At 40.0% G+C, this 15,060-nt stretch overlaps 1 non-coding gene across 1 annotated transcript; it reads left to right on the top strand.

Moving 5' to 3' along the window:
- Positions 1-13,037: 13,037 nt before the first annotated feature.
- On the top strand, positions 13,038-13,144 carry LOC125580994. Its single transcript, XR_007318705.1, has one exon. It is a non-coding gene; the product is annotated as a small nucleolar RNA R71 (small nucleolar RNA).
- The last annotated feature ends 1,916 nt before the right edge of the window (positions 13,145-15,060 follow it).

Here is a 15,060-nt window from a genome sequence, read left to right as displayed (position 1 = left end):
CAAATGCACACAGATTGTTTGCCCAGTTCGAGTCTCAATGTGAGATCTCTACGTCTGGGTGCTTGACTGCATAGGCAAACGACTTTTCTCAATCACTCCGAAAGATAGTACAAGAAAGATAGAATCAAGAGTCTTATGCAAAACGGCTACAAGTTCTTGATCTTTCTGTTACTCTCTCTCTCTGATTCTAGCTCGTCGCTTTCACTCTTCTTCTCGTGATGATGTTGAACTTCTTCTTTCTCTCAGCTATATAGAGGAGACCGGTATAGTGAATTAAGCCGACTCCAATAACCACCCGGTTATCGTCTTTTTTAGTCTTGTACCAAGAGTTAATGAACCAGCCCGGTACATCACTCTAACCGTAGTTGAACGTCACAATCTCAACACAAGTTGTAACATTTATGCGAAATCACGTTTCTTTTCTCAACATTTTAGCTTGATTTTGATGTTGAAGTCTCGATTATTCTTTTTAGATGTATAAATTATCTTTACTCAAATATATATTTTGAATATGATGCCTGCAGTTAATTCACATTTTGGATTCGAATAGAAAGAAACCACGTCATTCAAACTCCTCGTGCGTTGTTTTATTCGAGTATCATCAATCGTTCTTTCGAACAATAGCTTTCGGATCTTTTCACTCTTTAGACATGTCTTATCGTTGTAGTAGATTTCGTTATATTCTCTCAAGCCTTTTACACATTTAGATTAATATAATCGTTTCAGTGACAAAAAAAGATTCTGCATAATGATAATTGGGGAATAAATATGTCGATAGTAAATAGTGAAGAATTAAATTCTTATTTTTCGATTTCTAGATTTAACTTTAAAATTGTGATCACATTTAAAATAAACTAACAATTCCATTAAACATTCAAAAAACTTCTAATCATAGTTTTTCATAGTCAATTATAACTATAACTTAGGTATAATTGTGCGTAAACAATAGTTGAAAAATAAACTTGCAGATTTCCAAATCTTGGAGAATAAAATGCTCATCTTAGATTTAACTATAAAATTGCGATCATGCTTTGAAAATAAACTAACTATTCCATGAAATATTTAAAAAACTTCTAATCACAGTTTATCATAGTCAACTATAACAATAACTGAATCATACTCCAATAATAACTATAACTCGAGGTATTATTGTGCTTAAACAATAATTGAAAAATAAACTTGCAGATTTCAGAATCTTGGAGAAATAAATGCTCAATTTCTCCCATGTGAATTTTTTTGAGTTATTATTGATTTCACAGACTACTAGTAATTAGTTATCTCATATTCAGTATCTTTTAAAAAAGAAAACAAAAAAATTATCAATTTACATCATGATTTTAAAATTAAAAAAATAAGTAAAAATAAATAAAAAATAGAACTAGTTACAAAAAAAAAATTAAAAAAATATTTTTAACGCCGTCAGCAAAACATTAAACCCTACACCTAAATAACCAACCCTAAGCCATTGGTTAAACCATAAATCCTCGGTTAAACCATAAACCCTTGGTTAAACCATATACACTTGGATAAATTCTAAACTCTAAATCAAAAACACTAAACATTAAATCTTAAAAAAACTAAACCTTTGGGTTTAGTGTTTTTGATTTAAGGTTTAGTATTTATCTCATGGTTTATAGTTTACTCAAGGGTTTAGGGTTTACCCAACGGTTTAGGGTTTATGATTTAAGGTTTAGGGTTTAGTTTTTTGCTGACGTTATTAAAAATATTTTTAAAAATTCTTTTTTTTGCGACTAGTACTATTTTTTATTTATTTTTACTTTCTTTTATTTTATTTTAAAATCATGATATAAATTGACAATATATGTTTTTCTTTTTTAAAAGATACTGAACATAAAATAACTAATTCCTATTGGCTGGTGAACCCATGAATAACTCAAAAAAATTTCAAGTATAAAATACTTATTCTTGGGTTCACCCCTAGGTTCACCAACCAATAGGTTGTGTTATTTCATATCCGATATCTTTGAGAAAAAGAAACAAAATATTGTCACGTTATATTATGTTTTAAAAATAAAAAGTTTAAAAATAAAAAAATAAAAAAATAGCAATAGTTGATGGTAGGAGTTTCAAGGCTCCCAATCAAATGTTGTAAAATAAAGGATGTCAAACCAGTTCTAAGTGATTCTAAAGCAAAGGGAATCAAAGACCATGCTTAATCTAAGTACTATCAATTGATGAGATGATTTTTGAACCAGAATGCCACTGAAATGCAATAAAGGACAAAGCTTTCTTTCTTATGAAATAAGAGAACTCATGGGCTAAAGAAATTGATCTTGGGTGATCAAGTTTCAATCTAAAAGTGTTAACTTTCAACCAATATTTCCACCTTAGACCTAGACACCATCCTAAACAAACTCTATCTCTAGATGAATGCTCATTTACTAAGATAACTCAAGCATCAAATCTCTTTGGTTGAATGTTATCTAAGTAATCATTAATCTCAAGTCTACTAGCCATCTTAACACCTTTAACAACAAATCTCTTTGGTAAAGAATGTTAAAAGCTTAGGAGAGTTGGTTCAGGCATTTCATCAAACACCTTTTAGGTGTGAAATGCCTAGAGCTCAACTTTAGAGAGGCCAACTCTAAAATTGCATTAAAAGTACTCTACTAGCAAGGAACAAGATGGATCTATACTAAAACACCTTAGATCTAGCTTAATCACCCTTAGTCTCCCTCACCAATGAATCCAAAGATGACTACTCACAACTCTTCATGATGAACCCAAGAATCAATGATGATTTGGTGCTAATCATGATTAGTGATCAGATGAATCAAGCAAATCACAAGAGAAAATGATCAAGATAAGATCTTTCACCTAAAAGTTCTTTGTTATTAGATAGAAAACAAGATGAGATCATAACTTTAGGATTACAAGAGTATTTATATGTCTTTGAAAAACCTAATGATTTCCTTTAAAAAGTCTTAAAAGCCCTTTAAAACATTAAAATTTCGACTAAGATAACACGTCGACGCGGGTTGAGACGATCGGCACCAACCCGCATCATCCTCCCCGCGTCGGACCTTCGACGATACTCCTTCTTCGTGCGAGCGGGTGAGTGATCCCGCGCTGCTTCACCCGCGTGACTCCTCGAACAAAGTCTTCGGCAACGCGGGTAGGGGAAGATGGGGATCACCCGCGTCGCCTTCCCCGCGTCGGACCTCGATGATTCTTATAGCTCGTGCGAGCGGGTAGTCGACCCCGCGTGATCCTTCCCACGTGGCCCCTCCGAATTTGTCTTTCGGTGACGCGGGTAAGTGGACTCGGGGTGCTGCAACCCGCGTGGCTCGCCTTATGATTGATCAATCTCCATTCTTCATCTCTTTTTTGGATCACAATGCTTCTAAACACCTCTGATTACTCCATAGGATACTCCATTACCTGATTAAGACATATGAATGCAAAATGGATCCTAAAGATGCTAAACTCCTAATCTATATGATCATTATGTACAAAATAGAAGCTTAAAACAATGCAAATATGCAAGATATCAACTCCCCCAAACTTGTTCTTTACTTGTCCTCAAGTGACTTTGCAAGAACTCATAAGGGAAAGAGGTTTGAAGGTGGGAACTCATAGCCAAAAGTAACATTTCCTAGTACTCAACTTAACATCCTAAAGAAACATAGCAAATAGCATGACCAACTCTCTTATTATACTCTAGCTTCTCTGGGCCTATCAATACTCCTTGTGCCTCTACACAAGTTGCAATACTCATCAACCAACAAGTTCTTTAAACCAGCTCTCACATTGATTCACACACACACACACATGGTGAGTTCTCACAAATGAGCACATGATCTCAATCATTTGGCTAGGTAAGTATGGTCTAATATGAATGAAGAGAAAGGTTCAAATGTCATCATTTCAAGGTGGCTATCACTCAAAAACAAGGAGCTTGATCATTATGCAAAATTTATCTAAGATTAAAAGCAACTCATGCATACATAGATTCATTCTCATCATTCTACCTCTTTTTGTTATAAGTAATCTCAAGTTCTACCCTCTTTATCATCATCTCAAAATCAAAATAAACCCCTCACATCACTCACCCAATGAACAACTCTCTTTTTCTTTTGACTCAACCACTAGGGATTTTAACTAACTTTTTTACAAGCTCTAACCCTTTTTCATTCCCTTCCCCAACTCCTCTTTGATTCTTTTTCTTTTCCTTCTCTTTCTCTCTCTTTTTTTTTTTATTAGGGGAAGGTTCTTTGTTGCATAATCAAGAGCTTCATATTTTCTTTTTATCCCTAGAGTTTTCTTTTCTATTTATACTCTTTTGCTCATCTCTCTCATCTTTCTCACTCCCCAAACCCAAGATATTGAAGTTTAGAACACACAAACCCCTCTCACCATTCCCATATGCTAACTCATTGTGCTAGCAAGAGATGAGAATAAACCTATGTCGCCTCCAATACTCTCAAGATTTTGCACATGACAAACTATCAAAAGAGGCCTCACTCATGCAATTAAATGTTTGGTCTCAAAGAATGGCTAGGGTTGTAGGGTATGGAGTGCCTTTTGGGTTAACAAAGATTGGTATATAAAGGAATAAGATAACCCAAATGTGTATGAGATCCATGATAAAGTATGCAAATGCCCATATGCAAGAGAGATTAAGTTCATTCAAGCCAAGTTCGGGTTGGAGCTGATCTCAAGAACAATATCAACATCAAGCAAGCAAACAAGTTTCAAGAAGACTTTTCAAGGCTCGAAACGTTTAAGGTTTTCAAGAGATGCTTAAGCTACTTGATATGTTTAACAAGGATGTTATTTTGAGTTCTAGACAAGGGTTCTTTGCAAGGAATTTTAAATCATTGTTCCCAATGCAAGTGAATGCAACCTATATGCTCTAGACTCAATCCTAAAAGCGCAAGTGATGCAACTACATGTTTCTTTTTGTGTTTTTCAAATTTTTCAATTTTTTTTTGGTTTTTTCTATGAATATATGTATGTACAATGCAATGCATGAGATTCAATTCATCAAAGAAAACATGATCAAATACTTGATATCTCTCCCAAACTTAGTTCACACAGTCTCTATGTTAGGAAGTTGAAGGAGATATCGAAAAGAGAGATAAATGCAAAGAAAAACTGGTATATACAATGGGAGGAGGTGGAGTACCTCTCTATGAAGCGTGGGAAGAGGCCGATGCCTCATCCTCGGTGTCAGCTTCCTCATCTGTAGAGGCAAGGGATGGAGATTTGTTTCTTGAATCGGATGGTTGAGCTGGTGGGTTTCTCTTCTGGCGGAGCAACTCTTTCTTGGTGGCGGGAAGTCTGAGTGCTAAAGGACCAATTGAAGGCTGAGGCTGCGGAGTATGGAAGTCAAAGTCTGATGATGAACATCCCACTATAGCTCCCCTAGTCAGTATATCAGCTACCTTCTTCATGAACTGAGTTGAAGCTTCTGCTTGCCTCTTCACGGTCTTACTCAACGCCTTACACTTGTCTTTGAGCTTGAAGATTGTTCTGTCCTGAGCCTTGTTCCATCGTTGGAGGTTGCGGATATGCTCATGAGCTTGGCGAAGGGGTCCATGGGGAAGAGCTCCCGGATGCTGCTCAAAGTGGTGACGAGGAGGACCATAGAGGAGCTCGAAGTTTAGACCGGAAGCGTCTTCTTGGAACACACCACATTTATCTGCTGTCTTCTTCCTCTTGGGAGATCTCATGGGGCCTAGAGGACCATGGGGTCCAAGGAAGTGCTCGCTCCCAATATCAAAGCTAATAGCTCCAGGCCTAGTCAAGCTTGTTAGGGCGGTGTTTGGGAGAAGCACTTCAGCCTCCCGTGTAGACTGTATGTAAGAGTAGACGCAAGTTCCATTGAACCTTCCACTGAAGTACTGAGCTTTCTTCAAGTAGCTTGCGTGTAAGAAGGCGGGACCAGTTGGATCATCTTCTAAGGGTATATCCTTGAACTGAAGCAATGGGGTTATCAAACCACCAATGCCAACCTGAGGCTCTGAGTCATTTGTTGTCCAAGCCCATTCCTTGTAGTGGACGAGGCGCTTCACAAAGAATCCCACCATTCCAAAGTTCTTGTAGAAATCAGTATCGACAAAAGGCAACTGAGAAGGATGAGCATAATGCTGAACGGTTTGGTGAAGAAGTTGCAGCTCCTCATCATTAACAGTGCCTGTTCCTTTCTTGGAAAGATGGTGTGGACAATTAACCGATGGAGATAGCGCACTGAAGGGTGGCGAATGGAAGCATTCTTGTCACGGGTTGGCTTGCGAGTCTTCCCCGCCAACACCTTCCAAACCATTCTAGCTATGCTCTCTTCCCTAGGGGCATCATCTAGGGTAGGGATGGATTATTCCTCCAAATCCTGAAGACCAAACGCTTGTCCAATCTCCTTGAAGGTCATGTTGTAAACCTTTCCATGGACTTTGAACTTGATATTTCCCTATCCTTGCCTCACATGTTTGGTGGTGTGAAAAGTAGCCACCAATGATGACAAGAACTGACAAGACTCATCTTCATAGGTAGGATATGCCATAGTGAAGAAGCTTTGCATGTTCATGTGCTCCAACATTTGCTTAATGTCGTCACCTATCTCCAACTCTTCCATGATCTTGATATCTGCAAATCGAGTTGGAGGCCACAACACACCATTCTTCAAATGCCCATATAGCTCATCTTCAGTTGGTGTCTTGGTTCTATCCCTCTCAGTGTCGACCTTCTTCCCCTTAGACACTTTGGCTCTCTTGTGCGGAGCTTGGTCTTCTTCAGTGATGTCTTCATTCTCCTCCTCTTGGGGAAGAGCTACCCCCTTACCTTTCGGTTCCTTTGACCTTTTGGAATGGGCTGACCTTCTACCACCAGCATCCACACTCTCAACAGTGGCAACTTGCTTGCCTTCTCTCTTCTTCGCTGCCAAGATTTTCTGCCTAGAAGTTCCTCCCGTTGTAGAGACGGAGGTTAGAGGTTTCCCATGTCTAGCAGTCTCTTGCCTTGCAAGTTCTTGTTTCTCAGCTTCAATTTTTTGTTGGTCCTGTCTCCCCATTTGTACCTGAAAATTTCAAACCTTGGAAAAAATAAGCAAATGGAAGAAAGCAACTTGATCACTTAGCTAAAGCTAATTATCACAACGCACACAAGCTATTTATAGAAAGCTACAAGAGATGATCATAAGCAAAGAATAAGGTTTTTAAGCAAATTTAAACATCAAATGATTTCTTCAAGTGGATAGTTATCTAGTTAAGTTTTCAAACACTCTAACTAACTAAACCTAGCCAAAATCACATAGGATTATACCAATTCTGAAAAATCTCCAATTCTCATGAACCCTAATTTTCAAAGTTCAATTTCAACTCAATTTCACCATGTAATTACCAACCCAACATGATATATAAGCTTTCCCTAGTCTATTTCACAAGAATCTAGCAAGAAAAAGATCAAATTTCGAGTTCAAATTTCTGGGGTTCATGAGACCTACGAAATTGAACTTATTGATACAATACCTTGCTTTGGATGAAAGGAAATGAAGAGGTGAAACAAGAAAATAGACTACAGGGGCGAAATCTTGGATTTAGGAAGAAGAATGGGTTGATTTGGTGAAGAATTGAGTGAGTTATGGGATGATTTGGCTAGGGAGGTTTTGATGTTTTGTGAAAGAGGAATGAGGGAAACGGGAGAGAGACGCGGGGTAGGTGTTTTTAGGGTGTAACCGGGTCGGGTCGTATGGGTTGGGGCGTTTTGGAACGGGTTGGTGCGTCGACGCGGGTTGAAGGAAACAGATCGACCCCGCGTCGCTCATCCCGCGTCAGATCTTCGAGAAAGATCAAATCCGTGCGAGCGGGTGAGGGATCCCGCATCGTTCCAACCCGCGCTGAGCCATCGAGGAAGCTACGCGTGTAAGGTAACCCACGTGGGTCAACCCGCGTGGGATCTCCATATCCGACCAAGTTCGTGCTAGCGGGTAGAGGAACCCGCGTGACCTCAACCTGCGTGAGATTCAACCTTTTTTTTTTTTTTAGTATGTACAAGGATAGACATGGGACTTCCTCCCAAGTGAGCTTGTTTTAAGTCACTAGCTTGACTTTGTTTCCTTTGGCTAGGCGGTGACGGGGTCAGAGAGTGAAACCGAGATTCTTTTCTCCTCTATTGTGCTTTCCATGTAGAGCTTAACTCTTTGTCCATTGACTGTGAAGTCTCCACTATTCCTGTCCCATAGCACAACTGCCCCATATGGCCTAACTTCCTTGATCTTGAAAGGACCGGACCATCTTGACTTGAGCTTCCCGGGAAACAACTTCAGTCTAGAGTTGTAGAGAAGCACTTGATCTCCAGCACTGAACTCTCTCTTCAAGATCTTCTTGTCATGCAAAGCTTTGGTTTTCTCCTTGTAAATCTTTGAGTTCTCAAAAGCATCCAGTCTAATCTTATCAAGCTCATTGAGTTGGAGAAGTCTCTTTTCCTTGGCACTCTTGATGTCAAAGTTCAGTAACTTAACAGTCCATAATGCCTTGTATTCAAGCTCAACTGGTAGATGACAAGCTTTTCCATATACAAGGTTGAAAGGTGTGGTTCCTAAAGGGGTCTTGTAAGCTGTCCTATAAGCCCAAAGTGCATCATCTAGCTTGATAGACCAGTCTTTCCTTGTAGTCCCCACAGTTTTCTCCAAAATAGACTTGATTTCTCTGTTGGAGACCTCAATTTGACCACTTGTCTGAGGATGGTAGGGAGTTGCAACCTTATGCTTCACACCATTCTTCTTGAGAAGACTTTCAAACAGTTTGTTGATGAAGTGGGAGCCTCCATCACTGATGACAACTCTTGGAACTCCAAACCTTGGAAAGATGGTGCTTTTGAACATCTTAATCACCACTCTAGAATCATTGGTAGGACTTGCTACAGCTTCTACCAACTTGGAGACATAGTCAACAACTACAAGGATGTATTTGTTGCCAAAATATGATGGGAATGGTCCCACGAAATCAATACCCCACACATCAAACACCTCCACTTCTAGAATTGGGTTTTGAGGCATCTCATTTCTTTTGGTGATGTTCCCTCTTCTTTGGCATGAATCACACCTAGAGACAAAGTCTTGAGTGTCCTTGAACATATGAGGCCACCAAAACCCAGTTTGTAACACTTTTGAGACAGTCTTGAAAGTAGCAAAATGACCTCCATATGATGATCCATGACAGTGTGTGAGAATCCCTTCAACTTCTTCTTGAGCTACTACTCTTCTATAGAGTTGATCTCTACAAAGGATGTAGAGGTAAGGCTCATCCCAATAGTATCTCTTCACATCTTTGTAGAACTTCTTCTTGGTATATCCGTCAAGACCCATTGACTCTCTTCCACAAGCTAAGTAGTTCACCAAATCAGCATACCAAGGACCTTTCTCTTCAGTTGCTTTCACCTCTTCAAGCTTCTTTCCACTTTCACAAACTGCTACCACTGTTCCAATTGCCATGATCTGTTCTTCTGGAAGCCCTTCATCAATAGGGATCCCACTATCAATCTTCAGTCTAGACAAGTGATCAGCTACATTATTCTCAACTCCTGGCTTATCTCTGATCTCAAGGTCAAACTCTTGTAGCAGCAAGATCCACCTCAACAGTCTTGGCTTAGGATCCATCTTGGCCATGAGATGTCTCAATGCAGCATGATCAGTGTAGACTATGACTTTTGACCCAACCAAGTAACTTCTGAACTTCTCAAAGGCATAGACAATGGCTAGTAGCTCCTTTTCAGTTGTAGCATACTTCATTTGGGCTTCATCAAGAGTTTTACTCGCATAGTAGATCACATGAGTCTTCTGGTCCTTCTTTTGATCAAGAACAGTTCCCACAGCATAGTCACTAGCATCACACATGATCTCAAAGGGGAGATCCCAATCTGGTGGCTGCACAATGGGGGCACTAACCAGCTTGTCTTTCAACTTCTTGAATGCTTCCAGACATTCCCAATCAAAGTTGAATGCAGCTTCCTTGCATAAAATCTTAGTCATTGGCCTTGCTATCATTGAGAAGTCTTGGATGAATCTTCTATAGAATCCAGCATGACCAAGGAAGCTTCTAATGTCTTTAACCGTCTTTGGTGGAGCTAATGCAACCATCACTTCGATCTTGGCCTTGTCTACCTCAATCCCCTTCTCTGAAATCTTGTGTCCAAGCACAATCCCTTCATTAACCATGAAGTGACACTTCTCTCAGTTCAGCACAAGGTTGGTTTCTTCACATCTCTTGAGGACCCTGCTAAGATTGGACAAACAAGCAGAAAACGAAGATCCATAGACAGAGAAGTCAGCCATAAATACCTCCACTACATCTTCTGTAAGATCAGAGAAAATAGACATCATGCATCTTTGGAAAGTGGTTGGAGCATTACATAGCCCAAATAGCATCCTTCGATAAGCAAAGGTACCATAAGGGCATGTGAAAGTCGTTTTCTCTTGATCATTTGGATGTATGTGGATTTGGAAGAACCCTGAATACCCATCAAGAAAACAATAATAGGGATGATTTGCAAGTCTCTCTAGCATTTGATCAATGAATGGCAATGGAAAATGATCTTTTCTAGATGCTGAGTTAAGTTTTCGATAATCTATGCACATCCTATGTCCTGTTATTGTTTTTGTTGATATTAGTTCATCCTTATCATTTTTGACCACAATAATTCCCCCCTTCTTTGGGACAACATGCACATGAGACACCCATTTGCTATCCGAAGTAGGATATATTACTCCTGCATCTAAGAGTTTTAGAATCTCTTTCTTAACAACATCTTTCAAGTTGGGATTCAACCTTCTTTTATGTTCTATAGAAGTCATAGATTCATCCCGTAGATGTATCCTATGCATGCATAAAGAAGGTGATATCCCTTTAATATCATCTAGTGAGTAGCCTATTGCCTTTCTATACTTTTTAAGTTCATTCAAAAGTTTAGACAATTCATCTTCACTAAGCTCACTACTCACTATGACAGGGTAAGTTTCATTAGGGCCAAGGAAAGCATACCTTACACCATGGGGAAGAGGTTTAAGCTCCACTTTTGGTGCCTTGAGTTCACTCCAATCATCCTCTTGGAGGTTCTCTTGTTGAGTAGCTGAGGAGGTGTGGTGAATCTCATATGAAAGCTCCTCATTCTGTTCTTCACCACTAATCCCCTTGTGAGAGTCCAGCATCCTCACATAGGCATCACTTTCCTTTTTCTCTATCACTTGGACTTCTCTCTCAATTGTTAAGGCATGCTGTAGAGAGTCTTCAAATGCCAACTCCTCTAGAAGCTCATCAGCTAGAGCATCCATTTCATCAATGTAGAAAACTTGGTTCTGGATGGTTGGCTTCTTCATCACTTCATTGATGTCAAAGTGGAGGATGTTCCCTTGTCCAAGATGTAGATCAATCTTTCCTTGTCTAACATTCACAATAGCTCCTGTTGTGGCTAAAAATGGTCTTTCAAGGATCAAAGGATCTTGGGCTTCCTCCTCCATCTCCAACACAACAAAATCAGTAGGGATCTCAAAGTTACCAACTATCAAGGAAAGGTCTTCTAAGATACCAACAGGAATCTTCACTGATCTATCAGCCAACACCAAAGAGAGTTTACACTTCTTGTATTGAGTAAATCCAAGCTTCTTTGCAATAGACAAAGGCATCAAGCTAACACTAGCTCTAAGATCGCACAGACACCGCTCAAACACCATGGGTCCTAGAGCACCAGGTAAGGTGAAACATCCTGGATCCACTAGCTTCCTTGGAACATCTAACCTCTGGATAATGGCATTGCACTCGTGGGTATGGATCATCATGCCCTCCATCTCTTTCTTCTTTGCAGCTACAACATCTTTCAAGAATTTGCTGTACTGAGGGACCAACATAAAAGCATCAATGATGGGCATTGTGACCTGAACTTCACTCATTTGTTTCTCAAAGAGTGCCTTGTACTTCTCCAATAGCTGTCTTTTGAATCTCCTAGGGAATGGTAGCTTTGGCTCATGGGGAGGAGGAATAAAAGAGGATTCCTTTGTTGGAGTAGCAGTTTCACCATGTTTCACTGTCCTCTTCTCTTCTCCAACCTTTCCTTTACCCTTAGCTTCAACAATCTTTTCTAGAATTTCTTCATCAACCTTCTCATCTACAATCACCACTTCATCATCAATGTTGATAGCCACCTCCCCACCTTGCTTTTCACCATCCTTGATGAAAATTCTTGGAGGTAACTCTTTACCACTCCGTAGGGTGATTGCTTTCATTGTTTCCTTGGGATTTTGCTCTGGCTTTCCAGGTAATGCCCCTTGTTGGCGACTTGGCTGAGAATTCATTGAAGCAAACTGGTTCTCCAAATGTCGGATCTTGTTGTTGAGCTCATTGTAGCTTCCATCAATCTTGGAGTGAATGTTCTTGAACTCATAACCCATTGTCTTTTCATTCTTTACCTGAAAATCCAAAAGTTTCTTGAACATTGCATCGACACTTGAATCTGAAGCTGGAGCTTGGGAAGAACTTCCTTGAGCTTGAGTAGACTGATTGTTGTTATTGTTGAAACCAGGAGGTGTGTTTTGCCTAGGCTGATAGCTCCCCTGCTGAGTGTTTTGCTTCTGCTGGTATCCTCATTGCTGGTTGTTAGAGTAGGACCTTTGTTGGTAGTTGTTGTACTGAAAGTTAGGCTCCTTCCTATACCAAGAACCATTGTTGTTGATGAAGCACAACTCTTCTTGGCCTTCCAAACCATCAACCTCATTGATCTTGGGAGGAACCTCTTGAATAGGACCACCCACAAAGTTCATCTGCTCTTGCTTAGCTTGGTTGGAAAGAAGCAAGTCCATCTTCTCTTGCAAGGACTTGATCTCTTTCTTTGTCTGCTGATCAACACTTCTGTTGACCCTATCATGCTCCTCACTGTAGACCGAGTCACTTTTGGCCATGTTCTCTACCAACTCTTCTGCCTCTTCCTCAGTTCTTCCCAATAAGAAACCATTGCTAGCAGTATCAAGCATGTTTCTGCATTGTGGTAGAGCTCCTCTATAGAAGGTGCTAAGCAAACTCTCTTTGCTGAAACCATAATGAGGGCATTGAGACCAATAGCCCTTGAACCTCTCCCATGCTTCACTGAAGCTCTCTAGACCTTTCAGTTGGAACCCGGAGATTTCGTTCCTGATCTTAGATGTCCTTGAAGTAGAGAAAAACTTGTCTAGGAAAGCTCTCTTTCACTCATCCCAAGTAGTGACAGTGTCACTTGGAAGAGTCTTCTCCCATTGGTGTGCTTTGTCTCCCAAAGAGAAAATGAACAACTTCAATTTGAAAGCATCTTCAGAAACACCATTTGTCTTGGACAGGCCACAATACTTATCAAACTTGTACAAGTGATCAAAAGAGTCTTCAGCAGCAAGACCATGATACTTGTTGTTCTCTATGGTGTTGAGCAGCCCTGACTTGATCTCAAAGTTGTTGTTCTCCACAGCTGGTGCTCTGATTCCCAACCTATGACCATTAATGTGGGGTTGATCATAGGCTCCAATGGCACGAGCTTGGCGCGGTGGATGTTGTGGCTTGCGCTGTGGTCCAAGGTGATAAGCTCTTGGATCAATGCCTCCTTGGGCATCACCATCTTGAGGCAGATTCTCCATGTCAAATCCCAACCTTTGCAAGTGAGCCTGTTGCTCTACTTCTCTTTCCTGTCTTGCAATCTCCCTCTCAAGTGCTCTAATGTCTTCAACTCTTAGAACTAGGTTTGTTGGACCTCTGCTCCTTGTGTTCATACACCTGATATGAAAAGGGAGAAAAAGAAAGAAAAGCAATAACACAATTAAACAAAAATTGACTTAGTCTCAAGCAAATGACTAAATCCCAAAGTTACAATCAACTTAGAATTTGGCAACGGCGCCAATTTGATGGTAGGAGTTTCAAGGCTCCCAATCAAATGTTGTAGAATAAAGGATGTCAAACCAGTTCTAAGTGATTCTAAAGCAAAGGGAATGCAAGACCATGCTTAATCTAAGTGCTATCAATTGATGAGATGATTTTTGAACCAGAATGCCACTGAAATGCAATAAAGGACAAAGCTTTCTTTCTTATGAGATAAGAGAACTCATGGGCTAAAGGAATTGACCTTGGGTGATCAAGTTTCAATCTAAAGGTGTTAACCTTCAACCAATCTTTCTACCTTAGACCTAGACACCATCCTAAACAAACTCTATCTCTAGATGAATGCTCATTTACTAAGATAACTCAAGCATCAAATCTTTTTGGTTGAATGTTATCTAAGTAATCATTAATCTCAAGTCTACGAGCCATCTTAACACCTTTAACAACAAATCTCTTTGGTAAAGAATGTTAAAAGCTTAGGAGAGTTGGTTCAGGCATTTCATCAAACACCTTTCAGGTGTGAAATGCCTAGAGCTCAACTTTAGAGAGGCCAACTCTAAAATTGCATTAAAAGTACTCTACTAGCAAGGAACAAGATGGATCTATACTAAAACACCTTAGATCTAGCTTAATCACCCTTAGTCTCCCTCACCCATGAATCCAAAGATGACTACTCACTACTCTTCATGATGAGCCCAAGAATCAATGATGATTTTGTGCTAATCATGATTAGTGATCAGATGAATCAAGCAAATCACAAGAGAAAATGATCAAGATAAGATCTTTCACCTAAAAGTTCTTTGTTAATAGATAGAAAACAAGATAAGATCCTAACTTTAGGATTACAAGAGTATTTATATGTCTTTGGAAAACCTAATGGTTTCCATTAAAAAGTCTTAAAAGCCCTTAAAAACATTAAAATTTCGACTAAGATAACGCGTCGACGCGGGTTGAGACGATCGGCACCAACCCGCGTCATCCTCCCCGCGTCGGACCTTCGACGATACTCCTTCTTCGTGCGAGCGGGTGAGTGATCCCGCGCTGCTTCACCCGCGTGACTCCTCGAACAAAGTCTTCGGCAATGCGGGTAGGGGAAGATGGGGATCACCCGCGTCACCTTCCCCGCGTCGGACCTCGATGATTCTTCTAGCTCGTGCGAGCGGGTAGTCGACCCCGCGTGATCCTTCCCGCATGGCCCCTCCGAATTGGTCTT

Source organism: Brassica napus, chromosome C1 (assembly GCF_020379485.1).
Source record: "Brassica napus cultivar Da-Ae chromosome C1, Da-Ae, whole genome shotgun sequence".
Classification (NCBI taxonomy): domain Eukaryota; kingdom Viridiplantae; phylum Streptophyta; class Magnoliopsida; order Brassicales; family Brassicaceae; genus Brassica; species Brassica napus.
Note: the sequence above shows the minus strand (reverse complement) of the source record. Positions and strands in the feature narration are given on the sequence as shown.